This window comes from Vidua macroura, chromosome 4 (genome assembly GCF_024509145.1).
Source record: "Vidua macroura isolate BioBank_ID:100142 chromosome 4, ASM2450914v1, whole genome shotgun sequence".
Lineage (NCBI taxonomy): Eukaryota > Metazoa > Chordata > Aves > Passeriformes > Viduidae > Vidua > Vidua macroura.
The window spans coordinates 51,621,469-51,638,493 of record NC_071574.1 but is presented as its reverse complement, the minus strand read 5'-3'; the positions used below and the strand labels follow the sequence as shown (position 1 = coordinate 51,638,493).

The 17,025-nt window shown below is 39.0% G+C and overlaps 1 long non-coding RNA gene across 1 annotated transcript; it reads left to right on the top strand.

The window, feature by feature from the left end:
• Positions 1–85: 85 nt before the first annotated feature.
• Positions 86–2,203, top strand: LOC128806702 (uncharacterized). Its single transcript, XR_008436909.1, has 2 exons — positions 86–1,012; positions 1,785–2,203. It is a non-coding gene; the product is annotated as an uncharacterized LOC128806702 (long non-coding RNA).
• Positions 2,204–17,025: the final 14,822 nt, after the last annotated feature.

Below are 17,025 nucleotides of genomic sequence, written 5' to 3'. Positions count from 1 at the left end.
GGCCCAGCGGCGGCGGGACGCGCCCTGCCCGCACGGCGCCTGCGCGGGGCCGCCGGCCCGGGGCGGTGCTGCCCTGCCGCGCCCGCCCTGCTGGAGCTGCTGTGGGGAAGCGGGCAATGGGGCTGTTTGTGGTCGGTTTTACTGGGGGTCGAAGGCGTTTGTTGTGCGCTCCTGTGGGGCTTATCCGAAGGTGCCCCACACTTAAGTTTAGTATTAGAGCTCCCAAACGTGGTTTTCTGAGCCCAGCAACCGCAGCGCTGGGGTGCAGCGAGGGGGCATCGCATCCTAAAGGGCGCGGGGTGACTCCTTGACCCGGTTTGCATGGCACTGGTCGTGTGCCACAATGGCTCCCCAGTGCCCGGGGTGCAGGGCCACCCTCACGGAGTTGCCCACGGGGAAGCCTCTCACCCAGGCAGGTTTGGGTGTGTCTCCCTATGGGTTTCAGCTGTAGCCAGGGAAGGCTTCTCTGCCTCTGCTGCCTCAGGGGCCGTGCTCGCTATGCTGGCAGAGTCCCTGCTGCCAGGCTTTGTCAGGAGCCATTGCTCTGCACCAGCATGGAGCCTGTTATCTGCATGGAAGATTCTCACTGTAAGGGCAGGGCAGTGGTGCACCTGCCCCGAGGAGCCATAGGGGCTTGTGGAACTTGTTTGCCACCATGGCAGCATTATCACCAGGACACACAAGCATTCAGAAACTAAATGTGGCCCTAGATTCACTGTCCTTTAGCATGTGGGGGCATTGCTTCCACTCACTCTGTTACCTCTTCCCATGCACTAGGCCTGAAATTCATGCTTTATTCCTTAAATCTTCACTGCTAAACTTGAGGTTGGTTTTATACTCTGGTAAAGTAACTCACATGATTAGAGCTTGGCTCACTTTGTATTTCAGCAGCCGAAGCTGGACTTTCCTACTGACATGGCATGAAACTAAAGATTTATTCTTGTACCAAGGCAGAGGCAGCTATAGCTTCCCAGTACTTCCAAAGAGAATACTCTGAATTATTCTAACCTAAGTAAGTTATTTACTTGCTATTACTGATTTTGAATACTTAAGGTAAACTCCACTCATTTAAGATACAATATTGCAATAATTATAAAGACAGATTTTTTAATGGGTTTTTTCATCTGGTACCAACATTGTGTGCAGAAATACCCTTATCAGCCCCTAACTAGACCCATCCACAGGTAGATTCAGAATACCAGACTGGCAGCTTCCTGTCTGGGACAATCATGCTGATATCTCCTCCTCTCACTACCTCCCAGTCTCCTTTTCTAGTAAAAAAAAATATGCAGAAAATTATGTTCTCAAAAATAGTACCTCAGTACCATTTCTGCAATAGACAGGAAAGAATTGCTCTGTAAATAATGAAAGTTTTAACCCTTTTCCTCTGTGCTTGACTGTCAGCTCTATTCATGGCACTAACTGTAACCACTATTTTTTATGCAATTTTTTTTTTTTTTTGAGATACAAGTGTTAAAAGATTAGGGTGATACAGTATGTGAGATGTTTATAGTTGGAAATACCTCTTCTCAGTCAAGTAGATAACCAAAACCATGAAAACTCAGATGTTTTGGTGCGAGACTTAATCTGTTTATTAACCAAACTAATGAGGAACTAGCAGAGGTGTCCTTTTCAACACAATACGCAGTCAAGCAGCAGGACACAGAGTTCTTTGCACTTTCAAAAACAATTATTTCTTCCTCTTGGGTTTTCTACAGAAAGTACTACTGCTTACCTCAGTTGCCTCTGCTCTGTCTCTTACATTTTTATTTACTTTTTTTCAGGGTGTGGTTCTGTGTCAGCTGCTCTCAGTGTCACAAAAGTGACAGACTTGGAGAGAGATACAATCTTCGTTTTCTTTTTGGTAAAGTGCAGCACTGCAGATCCCAACTCAAAGGAAATGGCAAAATGCAGCAGGATTACTGAACCATGTCTGCCTACATGAAACAAGCTCTCCAGAGGTAGAGTTTAACTCCATCTCCGACTTCAGAAAGACAGTGTTTTTTCTTTTTTATTCTTAAGATTAGGCTTTACAAGCAGGGAATTGGCACAGTTTCTGAGGCAGCAGCTTCCTGCCCTTCTTCATCCACTGGAACACACACCCTTGGGCATGGGGAAGCTATCAAATTAGCTTTGCCACTAGAAGATCTGTGAAACCACCTGTCAGCTTTTATGAAAATAATAAATCTCACTCAAAACATTACTAAGTTTCCTTAACAGTCTCAAAACTAATTTTCAATGAGGTTTAATTAGCCCAATCTATGTCAGTTATTCGTTATGATTTCTAGAATGTATCTTTGGTTTGTTCCCATTACTGGAAAATGCAATCAGTTGGGAAACATGCAAGCAGTTTTTCTATTGCAAAGTAGTCAAGAAATTTTGCTTAAGTAGTATTTGGCTCTACCCACTACTAATTCTTGAAACTTCAGACTCAATTCCAGTGTTGATTTTCTTTATTGGAAGACCTTTTCAGGATTTCATTTTTATTGGTAATAATAATTGCCTGAACAAACCAGACAACTAATTGTCCTCATTTGTAAAAGTTACAGAAAGAATAAACATTGGCAGAAGTAAGCAGAAGACAGGAACCATTGTTTGCACATTTTAAGTAGCGTGGTCTTAAACATCAAAACAAAGAAAGTAACACTGGAAATCTCATGTCATCAAGCCCTTTTATGTGACTTAATGAGATACTTTATACCGAACTAGCAGGATACTAATTTCACAATTAATTATATGTATGTGTAATTACATATTAAAATCCATCTATTTCAAGTATGCACAAATACCTCAGTGTAAAACTAATCAATACTAGTGCCAGTAAAATATGAATAATTGAAATTCCCTTTGAAAATCAAATTATACATATTTCCGCATAACTTAATTGCTCAGTTTTATTACTAGAATCACAGTTAATGTTGTCTCTGTTTTCTAAGCATCCTTTCTACAAGCATTCTTTGTATGTATTATCTATTTATTCAAGGCAAAAATACTTCCAAAATGTTTTAAAAGCTGCATCCAAATGCTAACAGTATTTAAAACACCTATATACATCAAAGAAGTACTCCTTGGGAGTGGTAACTTACCTCACAGTGGTTACTTTACACCATGTGTATTTGTTTATGGAAAAAGATGTATTAAAAGTAAAAATTCCTAGACCCAGACAATATAACCCACCTTGGTGTTCCATGTTTGGCTGTGTAGTGCTTAGCTGCCTAGTGGAATTAAACCCCAACACTTGGAAACACTTGGTATTTCTGACTCCAAGTAGCTATATTATCAAGCCATTAGTGGTGGAAAAGTGGTAAGAAACGCTCCCAGCAAACTATATAAAAGCTAGATTCCTAATTAGTTCTTTCCACTTTTCCCAGCAAGCATGCAGCTGTTTCTGATGATGAAAGTAAAAGCATTGCTGAAAGGTATTGCTCATGGGCAACCTGGTCTAGTGGAAGGTGTGTGTTCCCTGCCCATGGCAGGGAGGTTGGAACTATTAAGGTTCCTTCCAGCCCAAGCTATTCTGTGATTCCATGTTTCTTATACAGAAAAATAAATCCCTAAACCTAACAAAGCTGTAAAGAAGATACAGTTCTTCATTAAGATTCTGAACTTTATACTCGAAAAATTGCCCAGTTTTGCAATATTTCAGTCTTCAGGTTGAGAAAATATCAGTAGAGAAACTAAGCTATAAGGGTAGTATGTTTCTAGAAGAAATCTCTCTCTCCTGTTTACTCTCTCTCTGTATTTTTCATGACACTTCTAATGCACTAATCAGTTTTGTTACTGATTTTGTTACCCACAGGTCTTTGTAAGCAGGAATTCAGTTTCAGTTTTATCTGTACATTTGTAAGGTCAGGGGTCAGGTGGCTGACGTCTTTCAGGGAAATAGTTAAAGCACTAGATTTTTGGTTTGGGAAGGACTGCCTTCCCTTTGTTTGTAATGAGTTCCACTGATGAGGATAAAATCTGTTTCTCTGGTTCAGAGAGAATAAAAAAAAAATGGACTTGGTTCTACTTGCCAGAGAAGAAGAGAGTAAGGTTATTGATGCTGTCTCAAGGACAGAGCCAATACTTTACAATCATTTGCATGTGGATTGAAAAAAAACTATTGGAAACCAGAATTGAAGCCTGGCACACCTCTCCAGGATGCCAGCCCATAACGTTATAGCAGTTGTGGTAGGATATAAAGAGGGAAGTGGGGCAATTAGCTTTAATTCTTAAAGCTTAAACCATGCTTAACCATGCCTAGCTTAATCCATGTTGTGGCTGCCATTACATCTCCTGAGATGCCAGTTCCTGATGGTACTCAGTAGGTGCTCCCCAGGAATGCCTGGTAGGCAGAGCTTTCCTCAGGGGACTGAAGAAGAATGTTGATATTCTGGATGCTAACCAGGTTTAGGCATGATATGCCGTTAACTTGGTGCTAGGCTTCAGACCAAACATGTCTTCAATGCTTTGGGAGACTTGATGCTATGGTTCTTAGAAAGCTCAGGTGCTTCCGAAGTTAACAGCTTTGGGCTTTAATGGGGTATAAGGAGTTGCATGCTATTAGATCAGTTCTTTGGAACATGGATGAGAGAGAGGATCTTGACAGCTTCTGAGTTTGACACGGGATCACAAAAAAAACAACTCCATCCTAGGCTGAAAGGAGTTGTGAAAGAAGATTAGTGGTTTTGTGGAGAACCATATGATGAATAAACAATGTACACAGTGGCTTGCCTGGGTGAGGTAGAGGCAGAAACTGAAGTAGCACAAAGTAGATTAAGTCCCTACAGATGACAGCTTTTTCCTGGGTTTTATGCTGGCACATTTGTTAAGGAATTCATCACATAATAGTTAGCAAGTAAAAATTAGCATGTAAATACTATATTAATATTTTATATTGTGATGCTTAAGTAAATTCAAAGTGAAGCAAAAGTCTACAATAATGAAATCAAGATCCACAGGTTCCTATTCCCTAGTCATACATTATTATGAATTAATTGGAAGGAGTTTGAATTTTTCATAGCTGGAGACTCACTGAGGAAATCAACAATAGTAGTGGGGTTGGAAAACTGAAGAAAGCTCAGTAGTATTGTGTACAGTGACAAAGCATGAAAGGATTGGCTTCATTAGTGGCCTTATTACAAAGAGTACATTCACAACTTCATGTGCCTAAAGCACTAAGTGTACATACAAAAGGAAATTTGGAAATATTCTATTAATATTTTGATTGAACTCTAATAATTCTGGCAACATTCTTAAATGGAAGTAAGAAAGTAACTGGGAAAGATTGCTTTTGTATTTCAGCTAAGAGGGAAGCAGAAGGGATGCATGGAGATGTGTGGAAACCTGGAATCATTTCTTGGTTCTTCAGTGACTTTGTGTGGCTGTGTAAAGCAGGGCAGAAAGTATTTCTGAGTGGAAGTACTCCCCATCTTCTGCCCAGGGCAGACTGGCAGTGTGTGTTGCATTACAAATGTTTTCCACTTCCCAGAGCTAGTAAAAAGACCAATACAAATTAAAAATCTTGGATATTCTAATTAACCAAACTGGTTTGTTGTTGATTTGTTTTATCTAGCCAGTTTGAAGATATTTATTTTCCTCCTCTTCTCTATCCCAGTTCCTAGTAAGGAAAACAGAATAACTGAAAGTTGAATTTCAAGTTAAATTATTTTTAATGCTCAAAACTTCAGATTAAATTTGAAGTAAATCTCCTTAACTTCTGAAATTTGATCCTCAGTAACAAACTGTCTATCCTGCAAGAAGACAGTAAATTTATTTGAAAAGGAGAATAACAAAGTATTTTGTAAAATATAAATATTAATTAAGTTTCCATGTAGTAATTCTGGAATGACTATCCAAATACAACAAAGAGATTTGATCTTTGCTAAAAATGGACTGCTTGTCAGCCTTTTTGTGCTTTTTTATAGATCAAACATTATAAAGAAGTCCTCTGTCTCCAGCTGTCTGTAGCACCATATGAGAGATAGCAGTTAAATCATTGCAATAAGTGATTAGTCACGGCAAATATGCTTAACATGGGCTCTTTAAAAATTAGCTTTGTACTGCTGTTGCTCTCTTATGATTTCATGGAACTGTTTGTCTGGGACATGTTTTTTTTAATGTATAAAATGCTAATGTTAAACCAATTGCATTTTGATTATTTTCCCATACTGGATCTGACATAAGAATGAAAAAGGTAGCCAAATAGCAGTAACTTGTGCAGATTATGCCACATCCAGCTTTATTAAATAACCTGCTGAAGATTGTAATCATAACAGAGATCAGACTAGGAGAATGCAATGACAGTATACTAACAAGAAGATATGGCATAAATACATCTGTTTGGCCTTCCCATCCCAAGATTTATGATCCTAGTCTGTCAGCAGCATTTACACCTAGTGGCTAGGCACTTTCTCAATCTTCAGTTCAGAAGCTACTTTCTAGTTCTTCATCACTCATAAGTAATAGTCTCCAGAAAATTTAGAATCTACTTCTAGGAAGCTACGGAACTAGAAAAAAAAAAGGATGTAGACCTCCAAGAGACCTCTAGCAGAGGACTTAAATTCTTCAGTTATTAGATTGGAGGCTTACTTACTCATAAAAAGCCTTGCTTTAATTTGAGCATGCTGGCTGTGCAAGTGGAATAGCACATTTCTTGAAAATAATACTGAGGGTGAAACTATTACAGTAAAATAAAACACTACTGCAGTAACAGTTCCTCATTCATTTGCAGAGAATGAAGGTCAGGAAAGTGATCTGTTAGCCTGATATGATTAAACTTCTCATGTTGGTTGACTGAACTCTTACCTACAAGGTTTAATCTCCTTAAGAATACATAATATAGGTAAAAGCCCAGAGCCAAGTACGTAATCACTAAATTACAATTTAAAGTCTTAGTAAGAACAGCCTTTATTTCCTCCGAGATTTCAGAAGCACACTCTGCTTTAGGCAAATATGACTCACCAAGTTTGCATGTCAGGAGTTTGGTTTAAAACTCAGTGAAAAACAGATATATCGAGATAAACCTCAAATCTTGTTGGACCTGTTTATTTCCACTGCTTTTGATATGAAACTCTCTAGATAAGAAGCCACAAACTGACTGAAAAGCTGTAGGGAGAGGGAAAAGATTTAATTTGAATTCCAGTTTACTGTTTTCACAACAGTGTTTCTATTTATAGGTATAATCCCTGGTAGGTCAGGTCACCTATTGTTTAGAGACAGAGAATACTTAAAAGCAGTTGTGCACAAATAAATATAGAAAACTATAAAAGCTTGACTCCAGTGAGATATAAAGTGGACATGGCTGTATGGATGCTTATTAAATGTAACATGATAAGTACTATTTGGGGATTTCCTAAAATAATGTTAGTATTTCTGCTGCTTCTTATCTTGCCTTCTCTGAGCCTAATGGTACAGTAATCTTCATACCAAGGTAGCATCTTGCTCTTTTTCTCTGAAAGAAAATAGTTTATTGACAAGAATTGAAATCATGATTTCACTATATGAAATTGTGCTGATTTCTCATGCATGTTGGATAAACTACCTGAGAATATGGATCTGAAGCACAGTTGATTCAGGAGTTGATTCCATTTTGAAGCCTGAGAGGGAATCAAGGGATAGAGGGGAGCAGGAGAGGAAGGTGGATGAGAGTTTAGGGAAAAGTCGATGGAAGGAGAAGCTTCTTAAATCTGGTCAGGAAATAATATGCCCTGATGGTGAGAACTTCAAGATTTGGACAGATTTTTCTTTTTCATTTAAGGACAAAGCTGAGATCTGAAGTATGATTAAATCAGAGTAATTTTTGCTTTACCAGTTCATTAACAGTCAGTGTTTGTGACAGCTTTAAAAAGGTAAAATATATAATTCTGAAGTCCCAGTTTTCCAAGGAATATAATATCTATAGATTAATCTTCTATTTTGTTTACTTTAAATTGATTCGAGTTTTCACTGAGGATAGAAAAGACTATAATCAGGAAACAAGTAGTGCCAAAGGCCAGGAGGAATGATGAGAGTCACTCTGGGGAGAAGGATAAGGCTCTACAAGCAAAATGGACTCTGGCACTGTGTTTTTTTTTTTGAAGAGGATCTTCTGGCAACAAGGAAAAATCCTGGCGTTTCTCACTGAACATCTCTCACAAATCTAGTTCTGCCCAAGTTAAATTAATATTATTTTAGAGATCACCTATAGTTAGTGCCATACTTTTAAAAACTGCAATAGTTAGCTTTGATACAAACTGCACTTAAACAGTAATTTTATTACCAGAAGGCAGTGTGCTTTTTTAAAAAAGAAGCAAGCAGGTTGTGTTCCCAAACAATAGGAGATAAAGGAGCTGCTGATTTTCCATGTTTTGTGTGGAGCATATGGTCTGGTTAATTGTCCTGGCTACCCTGTTCTGTCACCTACTCTTGCTGTAGGATTTGAGACAAATATCTCTTACAGGATTTTAATAGGTGTGTGTGATAATTTAATTAAAGTCATCTTGTAGATGAACAAATTTTTTTGGTTAGTATGTGCCCATACATATCAAGTCTTAGCAAGTTAGGTTTTCTTGCCTAGGGTGATGGGAGGGGAGGACAAGAGTAAATAGTAAATTAATTAAAATATATTATTTCAGATATTCCCAAACTGTATATTAAATGCAGTCAAACTTTTTGCAGTACAATAACAGAATAAACATTCCGCAGGAGGTGGGAACAGGCTCCCATATTTGCAGAGGGAGGGGACAGGTTTTAATCAAAAAGCCCAGTGTTAGCCTTCTTTTCAGATGTTCACAAGTTCATTGATTTCCTTTTGGAAATAAAAATATATAAATCCATACTTTACTTTAGTAAAGTCCTGCTTTACTAAACAGAATCTTAATCAAAGGGTTGTGAAAGCTGAGCATTTCTGCTGTTTCTCAGCTGTGGATTCTGTCCTGCTGTGTACAACCAGACAAATCTTCAAAGCAGCAGAAACTATGGTCAGCAGTACCTTGTGTCCTAATCACAAGGATATAGAGTAGTCACCTCTTTTTTTTGCTGCTACCACAATGATTATTTGAATATTTTTCATATTTCAAACAGTGTCTAAGTCTCAAAACATTATGTAGCTTGATGATTTAACACATTGCCAGAATACATAGTTTCAGTATTCTGGGAGAACGTAGCAAATGCTGGACACCTGGGAAAGAAAGTAAGAAACTCCTTTGTAGCTTGTCACTCATTTTTTCTTACTAATAGTTTCAAATAAAATATTTAACTTTATGCTAAATTAAATGTCTCCTATAAAATGTTTTTGCTTTATATTTTCAGGAAAAACCCAGTATATATATATAGGATATAAAGAAATCAGTTTCTTCCTGTCAGAGTATTTTCTAATGGAAGTGGGGGCAGGAATGAAAATGTGCAAACAGAATTGCATTATAACCAGCCTAGGTTTGCAAAGCATTATCTCAGAATAATGCAAATAATATTAATACATTAAGATGAGGACAGCCTTATGAAGGATATTTTTTGTATGAATCACTATGTACACCAAACACTAACCTGCAATAATCATGACCTTAATAATTATTCCAGGAGCAGTGTGTAACCCAAACTTCCTCAAGAGAGTCATTGCCTAAACTTATATTAGAGCCTAGATTGAGATAATACGTCTTTCTATATTATCTATATGATATATATCTCTATCTTATGGATAATGTATAATATAGAGAGATATTTTCAATTAGAATTAAGTTAGGTGAAAAGATTATTCAATCTCTTCACAGGGACAATATAGGCAATATACTGTACAAGAGATTTTTTCCCAAAGATTCATTTGACCTTTATTGAGCCTCCTAAAGTAAACACCCTAAATTATTCCATAGCATCACTCCAGAGTGTTAAGTCAACAAAAGGCTTTGTATCTCCAAATATTTGCTTCTCATATGATAGCACAAATAGGATTCCATAATCAGGAAGTCCACCTGATGTTTATAAAATGTAACCTTGTCTCAACTATTGAGGTCCTCTGATAAAGTTAAGTTCTTGCTGAATATTTTAACATTCCTTGAGTTCAAAATATTTTGACTGAAAAAAATGAAAAGGTTTTTTTTTTCCAATGGTGTTTTTTCCTATACCACTCTAACAACAGAGTGCAACCCAGATCAAAACAGTGCTGCTGTAGAAGTTCAGATCCTTCACTTAATCCTCTACTGCAAGGAACTGTGACAGGAGGATCTTCCTCCCCTTTAAAATACTCTTTTTCAAAACACAAATACAACTCAAATAGTATTGAAAGTTCCACTGAGAGAAAAAAAACCATCACATACTAACTAAGCCTCTACACTTAGTGTAGGTACTTAATACTACTTCCCTCTCAGCTGTTCCTTCTACCTTTCTGCCAGAATGGTTGGCAGAAGGATGCAGGAGGAGGAGCATCAGAGTAACTTGGACAGCTCAGAGTAACTGCTGTATCAGATGAGGAGATGTTAGTGGTTTGGCATGTGCCACAGATTCACATTTGTGGTTAAACACAGTGTAGCTTTTTACTCTGCCTTTCATGCAATTTATAATTGAAAAGCAGCAGAAGTCTAGCAGAAGCCTAAGCAGTAGTCTGAATAACAGTTTGCTCTTAGGAGACAAATTATACCAATAAATGTTACTGATCATGTGGGACCCATGATAGGGCTGGAAAAAAAACAGAGATGTGATGAGAGCACACAGAATAGGAAGGGGAATAAGAGCTGGTTAACTGGCACGCTGTCAGTGTCATCACTGCTAAAGCTGGTGTGAAAACAACATTACAGTGTGTTTGAGGGGACTCAGGAGAATGGATGAGAACAAAATGTGGGAGTGATTGAGTGAAATCAAGGGCTTTCTGAAGCACAATATTCTGCTTCAGCAAAGGTGGGGACATGCTGATTGCATGCTTGTCTCATCATTGAATCCCTAACTGGTTTAGCTTTGTGACTTTTGAAAGGGTCAGCCAAAACTTTGACTCTTTTAGAGGACATCTAACTGATCTACTTTCTAGTCACAAAGTCCACAGCTGCTTCTGGAGTTAGGCAGCGCATAAATAAGGCTGGGTATCTAGATCAGTTCAGCTGAGCATTGCAGGGCAAGGAGCTCTGTACCTTAAAATAGGAACATAGATCTATTTTGACAGCTGCAAAGGTTACCAGCTCCAATATAGTCACTGTGGTTTAATCATCTGGGAAAACATTGGCATGTGATCCTTGTCTGTCACACAGATTGCTGCTTACAAGTCTTTCTAAGTAAGAGATAGTAGTATTTTCAGGTCAATTTAGGATGGTGGACATGGTGGAAAGAGGGGTTACTTCTGCTCCTTTGTGCATTGCTGAGTTATCCCTCCCCTGTTTTACAGAAAAATAAAGCTTATATTGCTGGTTGTTTCTGTCTTCCAAGGGCTGTAAATATTTCCAGTGGATGCTTAACAGGAAATCCATGGATAGTAAATTATTCTGTGGAGAACTGTCCTACTGAAATCTGGGATTTTGTGTCATTTAGTCCTCACTCTCTCCCGACCTCTTTTTCCATTTTCTAACTTTTGTAGGTTAATATCAATCTGTCTGGTCAAATGTCTATAACAGGAAATATTCCAAACATAGAATGCTATTGTGTTCTCAGTATTTCTTTTCATTTCTTGATACTGGAACACTCTGGAAATCTGAATATTGAAGCAGTGTAAGAAAGAGTGCAGATATTTTAAATTCAGTGACATTCGTTTTCAATAGTCTAAATCTAAAGACAAGAAGAGGAAGGTTCTGCCTCAAATTACAGGAATACTTACACTACATTATCAAGCAATTATTATCTGGCAGAAACGTGGGGAATTTTTTGTAAGGCGGGACCCGTGGACGCAGCTGCAGATCAACTCGGAGCAGCGGATGGCCTCGGTAGCTATTCCTGCTATGACCGAGAGAGGGCAGCCTGTGCCCATTAAATCATTGCATGAAGCCGGAACTCGGCTTTGGAAGACCTTGGCGTTTGGGGAGTTTTAATTATTCTGATTCATTTTAATTAAAACTTTGTGGAGATTAAAAATGAAGCTGTTTAAAAAGCGTATTGTAGTGCAATGTCCAAATTTTTTGAGGCTATTTTAAGACCTACTGTACAAATTTCTCAGTATAGCCTTTCATTTAGTTCTTGTATGGTTTCAGTAGGATATGCTTATCTCCTCTGCCAACGGTAAATAATCTGCATTAATAAGATGCTACATCTTTAAAGTCAGTTCCTTCATTGCAGATTTTTTTATTTATTCAGGAAAAGGTAGGACATTTAGTGTTGCCTTCTTAGAGCAGCTTTCTAATGGAAATGCCTCTACTAACTTTCCAAATTTTAGATACTATTTCCTTCATCAGTAGGACATCAGATAAATCTTTTGTATGTGAGCTCAGTTTTGCTGTCTGTAAAACAAATATTTCAACTTTAGTGGTGTAAACTGTGGAGTGCAGCTGTATATTATAAAAGCATAGTGTGCCAGTTTTTTTGAAGCAACCACCTTTCCCCTTTGATATTGCCATCGTGCCTCTCAGCCATGCATTTACAAGCCTGAGCATTCAATGGGAACTGCTGCAGGTTCAGCACTTTTGAGAAACAGCTTACTTAGAAGTCTAAAGTTGGATTTAGAAGCTTAACATTTTTGGGAAACTTGTTATGTTTTCATAACAAGTTATGAAAATTCTCATAACTTATTGTTGTTAAGGCAAATATCTATCCAGTATATTTATGCTTTAACCAGTTTTAATTTTTTTACTTTTACTCTGGATAACTAATCGTGGTTAAGGAAAGCTTTCCTTTACTTAGGGTGAGTAGAACTGTCAGAATCCCTCTCAACCCCATTTCTGTAACAGACAGCACAGTGTTTCTCAAGTCAAGTTGTAGGCCTGGTAATTCTGCCTAGATATGCAGAAAATTACCTAGGGAGGGAATAAAGTTTAATCACAACCAAACTGAAGGACATGTATAAAAATAACGCACCCTACTCCTTTCATAAAGGAATTGGGTCAAAATAAACTGTGCATATTACTCTTGAATTCCATTAAATCCTAACATCAAATGTTTCTTTTTTGTCACAGCATAATTTGAATCATTTGCACAAGGGGTGATTTCATTATCATGATTCATTAGTCAGACTAATTTTATTTTTCACTTCATCTTGTATTTTTGGTCTTTACCAAAAGAGAAGATTTAAGAGAAGGGCAGCAGTCCAAAATATAATTCAAAAGAACTGGCATTAGCTCTGACTTTGTCCTTTATGTTGAACAAACATAAGTTAATTTATCCTTGAACCTAGAAACTGAATGCAGTCTAGAACAAGACAGAAAAAGCATGTTTTAGTAGTTCAGCTGCCACAGGATCCAAGATCCGCCTGACTACCAGAGATCAGGAGTCTATGACAAACAGTGGAAATTATAAAAGACTTTCAGTTGTGAAGAAGAAACTTACAATAAACAATAGAGAAAAAATTCAAAGAGGAAACATAAAATAATCTGACACATCCTTGGGTTAGCTGGTAGACAACAGAAGTGGAGAACAAATACTAAAATTCAAGCCATGAATACAATAACCACCACATCCTTCCTTTTCTTCCCCTGCTTCCCCCTCCCCTCTCATCAGGTTACAAGAGCAGTGCTTTATTTAAGACAACATTCTCTTCTGAGGGCTATATGTGCTTTTTGAAATGTGCAATGTGCACACCAGTTTCCCAGTCAATCTGTGCTGTAGAATCAAAGCTTTCTCTCCTGCCCCCTACTAGTATTTCAAGCTAGTGATGAAAGTGAAAACTAATAAAATACCCTTAAATTTTCAGACTGTTTAAAGTAGTGAAGCTAAGACAAGTATCTACTCTAAGCTCTGAGAACCTAAAGCTAACTTTAACTTGTCATCAGTAATATTCTATAATCTTTAGTCCTTTTATTTCTGTAGGTAACACCAATAGCAATTGTTACGTCCCAGCTGGCTGCAAATGGAGAATGATCATGCATTAAAAGCATACTGAAAATGGGGGAATTGGGTTGAAAAGCTTAAATGTAATATCTGTACATACAACAAGAAAATATCCCTAGTTGTGACATTCACTTGCTGTTAGCATTTCACAAATTTTCTCTACAGCTGTATCACAATACTGCAGAATTCAGCAACGAAAAATTTAGGTTCCTTGCCAGAACATACAACATCTCATGTGTTACAGAATCTATCAACATCTCAGAATCACAGAATGGCTGAGGTTGAAGAAGACCTCTGGAGATCATTTGGTCAAACTTCCCTGCTCAAGGCCCACCTGCCCAAAAACCAGATGGCTTTTACATATTTTCAATGATGAATGTTGTATTGCACTAAATGTAACACCGCAGATGAAGACTCCAAAACCTCCTTAAGTGCTCAGTCACTGTCACAGCGAGAAAGTATTTCCTAATGTTCACCGGGAACCTCCTCTGTTTCAGTTTGTGCCTCTTGTCCTGTCAGTGAGCACCACTGAAAAGAGCCTGGCTCCAGCCCATTTGCATCCTCCCTTCAGGTATTTATATACGTTGGAAAAATCCCTCTGTACAACATATAGTTGCAGATAACATAAAATTCAAAACTTGACTGAAGATATTGATGAGCACCATTAATGCATTCATTGCTTTTCCTATCTGCAAGTTAAATAAAGCAATTTGGTGCTGTGGTGTTAAGGCTAAAGCCTAACACAGCTTACAGACAAATGCCATTTACATGTGTGAAAAGCCTGTGCAGCTGCAGCCACACTGAGCTCAAGCTATAATATTCAGTTTTCATCAGAAACTTTTCACTTCAGAAAGTGTAGGTCAAGAGGGATGCTTTAGGTACTCCACAAAGTACCCCATTCTGAAATTCTAGCATTAATGTGAATTTAGTAATGAATCCACCTGTTTCAAAGAAGATCTAATTAAAATTAGTCTTTTAAGTTCCCAAAAAAGAGTATAAAGTCAGCAAACTTGCTTGGTTTTTTGAATGGATTTTTAAAGTTTTATTTTGTCAATTTCAGCTGGGTTTGGTAACAGCTGGAGAAAAAAAATGGAGAACGCTTCATCCTTTATGTCTCAGTTTTATCGGATTTTTAATATGTAGTCAACCAGTTTTTCTCCAACTCAGTATCAAGGGCTTGTTTTGAAATACTGTTGGGTTCTGAATTCTTTCTTGAAAATTCACTTTTTGAAAGAATCACTAGGAAGAATCTTATTGTTATGTAGTATTTTGAAATAATTTACACTGTATTGTTTTCATGAAAAACTGTGTTCATCACAGCAGCAACTGCAGGCAGCAGTTGGCTATTCTTTTATTTTCAGCCTCTTCTGGTGTCATTAGATCATGAAGTTTTCAGGACTGTGGCACTTTGCAGGTTGCATGGCTCTGGCCACTCTGCTCAGAGCAGTCCCAAAAGGTATCAGACAAGAACTTTGAAAGAGTTTTTCTGTGACACAGCTGAGCCTATACTCATATGGAGTAATGGATCTTGATAACCATTTTGGTCCATCCTGAAGAAAACCTGCTTGATTTACAGCCAACCTCAGGCATTCAAGGGAAAGAGGACATGTTCCATGAATCTGTCACCTCCTTCAGTTGAGTCAGTGGCAGTACTTTGTTATGGTGCTTTACAAAGTCAGTGTTGTTCTTCACATAGGCAAATCTTACTTTTTGCCTGTGGTTACTCCTTTCCTGCCTTTCATCAGCATGTAGAAGTTCAGTGACATTTCCACAAGGCCAGCCCCTTCCTCATTTGCCCCATCCTCTAAACTTGGGGGAAAAGGGATGCTCCAATTGCTCCCATTGAAGCACTGTTGGGAAATGCCTGGATAGGATATCCCTTACAAGAGTTCAGATTCAGGATTTGGTACCCCTGGCAAATTAATCTGCTTCTCCTGTATGGCACCTTCACAGTGATCTTGCATTTCTCATCAGCCTCAGAACACCTGCAACACACACTCTGCATCTGCACCACTCTCAGGGATCTTCCCCTACCTTGGCCTGTACTGCAGAGTTAAACAGGGAAATCCCAGTGACTCCTTATGGCTCTCCCTGCAGATGTGCATCACCTGGTCTAGCCCAGCTTCAGATAGAGGCTGATCAGATGTAGGGAAAACCTCCAGAGCACTCAGACTGCTGTTTCCCTTAGTACTTTGGGAAGTTGATGACAGAAATCTTGTTAGGCAAGAAAGAGGGCTCAGTGTTCTCTGGACTGTATGTTTGCCCAAAAAAATTGTAAGAAATCAACCAGGATGGAGGGGCTTATCATGGCATCTTCAGGGGATTCTAGTCAAAACACAAGCTTAGTTATAGGAACTGTTTAGACAGAGCAGCAGCTCAGGCTTCTCTCAAAGGCACCATGTTATAAGCTATAGTAATTATTCAATCAAAGCCATATTAACTTGTTCTTTAATTCCAGCAGAAGGAACACAGTCCATTTTCCTGAGAGAAATTCAGTTACTTTTTTTCTTTTTTTTTTTTTTTTTCCTAATTTTGCAGCTGATGTCAGATTTGTGTTCAGCCAGAGGTACAGAGGCCAGAGGAACTGGGTTAAATGACCATTATCAAAATGATAGAGAAAACAGATGATTAGAAAAGCAGCCAAACTTTTTTTTTTTTTTTCTGATTTAGAGTGCTCCCGAGCTCATCCCTCCTTCATCTTGACTATAAAAAAAGGAATCTCAGTCTCCTTAGTCCAGTGCCCGTGGAATGTGACACTTCTAACAGCGCTACTTTCTTCCGTCAGCCATGCTGCGGAGGAGTCGGCTGTGTCCACCGCGGCTTTCCCGCTGTTATTTGGAACGCTCCTCCTCCGTTCGGCGCAGTGCAGGGGCCGGGGCCAGGGGCTGCCCGGGGCTCCCCCGGGCCGGCAGCCGCAGCCCCACCTGACAACATTCAGCGCCCCGGGAAAAAAATTATTAAACCCCCGCTCTAAGCAAGGGCCCCGACCCTGCCGCGCTGGGCCGCAGGGAGGCGGGGCCGCCCTGTCCGGCCGTGGCCGTGGCCTCGGCCCCGACCCTGACCCCGGCCCGGGCAGGCGGGCGGGGCGGGGGTGGGGCGGCTCGGCTCGGC